General features: G+C 41.6%; 1 pseudogene; it reads left to right on the top strand.

The window, feature by feature from the left end:
- The first annotated feature begins 226 nt into the window (after positions 1-226).
- On the top strand, positions 227-327 carry LOC116557183 (annotated as a pseudogene).
- Positions 328-2,092: the final 1,765 nt, after the last annotated feature.

The following is a 2,092-nucleotide window of genomic DNA, read 5'->3' as shown; positions in this document are numbered from 1 at the left end:
GTGACTTATTTTTCTGGCTGGACTCTGACTGATACACAGGATAATCTAGAAAAGTAGAGCACTTCTCATTCTGGGGTTTCAAGGGCAGCCTGAGGCCTATTCAACAGCAGCTCAAGTGCTGAGCCAACAAAGGACCTATCAGAGCTCTTCTCCTCCTCTTCCTCGCTTCTCCCTATCAAGTCTTCTAACTAATAGGAAATAAATAAATAAAAATGATTAAGCACCTGCATTGGCAACACATATTCTAAAATTGGAACAATACAGAGAAGATCAGCATGCCCATGTGTAAGAATAACATGCAAATTTTTGAACGCTCCATATATTTTTTTACTACCCATGTATCTTATGAAATCCTGTTGTATATCTTCAACATACACCACAGAATTTTTAAAGGTTTCCAGTTTCATCCATGTCCCTGCAAAGTACCCAACTGTATTTTTATAGCTATTAACAAACTTCCCTTCATCTTCCTCTTCTTCTCTTCCCAGGTTCTGGTAACCACCATTCTACTCTCTATCTCCATGAGCTCTATTTTTGTAGCTCCCACCCCTTGTACTAGTGTGCCCTGGACATGGGACATGAGACATGGTGTCAACGGAGATTATTTTGGGGCTTTACAATTTCATGGCTGCCCTGCTGGGTTACAGAGCTGCTTAAGGCCTATAACCCCTCTCTTGACTGATTTCTCCCTTTTGGAACAGGAATGTGTACCCAATGCCTGCATCCCCATTATACCTTGGAAGTAAATTTAACTTGTTTTGATTTCTCAGGCTCATAGGTGGAAGGAAATGAGTCTCAGATGAGGCTTTGAACCTGGACTTGGGACTTTTGAGTTAATTCTGGAATGAGTTAAGATTCTGGAGAACTACTGGGAAGGTATAATTGTATTTTGCAATAAGAGAAGGACATAAGATTTGGGGGACCAGGAACAGAATGATATAGTTTGAATATTTGTCCCCACATGTATTAGCCCATTTTCATGATGCTGATAAAGACATACCTGAGACTAGGAGGAAAAAGAAGTTTAATTGGACTTACAGTTCCACATGGCTGGGGAGGTCTTGGAATCATGGCAGGAGGTGAAAGGCAAGCGGCCACAAGAGAAAATTAGGAGGAGCAAAAGCAGAAACCCCTGATAAACCCATCAGATCTCATGAGACTTATTAACTGTAACAAGAATAGCATGGGAAAAACCAGCCCCCATGATTCAATTACTTCCCCCTCGGTCTCTCCCACAACACATGGGAATTCTGGGAGATACAATTCAAGTTGAAATTTTGATGGAGACACAGCCAATCCATATTATTATCCAAATTTCATGTTGAAATGTAAACCCCATGTTAGAGGTGGGGCCTGGTGGGTGGTGTTTGGATCATGGGAGTGAATCACTAAGGCTTGGTGCTATCCTCACAATCGTGAGTTCTCATGAGATCTATTTGTTTAAAAGTGTGTAGCACCTCATCCCACCCCTCCTGCTCCTGCTTTTGCTACATGACGTGCCTGCTTCCACTTTGCCTTCTGCAATGAGTAAAAGCTCCTTGAGGCCTCCCAGAAGCTGAGCAGGTACTGGCATGACACTTCCTATACAGCCTGAAGAACCATGAGCCAATTAAACTCATTTTCTTTATAAATTACCCAGTCTTAGGTATTTCTTCATAGCAATGCAAGATTGACCTAATACAGCAAAAAACAAATAGCCTGATTTTAATACAGGCACAGGGTCTGAACAGATGTTTTTCAAAGGAAGTTATACAAATGGCCAATAAGTACATGAAAAAAATGATTAGCACCACTAATCATTAGAGAAATGCAAATTAAGACCACGATAAGATATTACCTCATACCTATTAGAATAGCTTTTATTGAACCAGAGAGGCAGAGGTTGTAGTGAGCAGAGATCGCACCACTGCACTCCAGCCTGGGCAACAGAGTGACATTATGTCTCAAAAAAAAAAAAGAAAAGAAAAGAAAAGAGAAAAGAAGAAAGAAAGAAGGGAAAGAAAGGAAGGAAGGAAGGAAGGAAGGAAGGAAGGAAGGAAGGAAGGAAGGAAGGGAGGGAGGGAGGGAGGGAGGGAGGGAGGGAGGGAGAGAA

Source organism: Sapajus apella, unplaced genomic scaffold (genome assembly GCF_009761245.1).
Source record: "Sapajus apella isolate SASKATOON/1434 unplaced genomic scaffold, GSC_monkey_1.0 scaffold18, whole genome shotgun sequence".
NCBI lineage: Eukaryota > Metazoa > Chordata > Mammalia > Primates > Cebidae > Sapajus > Sapajus apella.
This window is presented reverse-complemented; position numbering and strand designations above follow the sequence as displayed.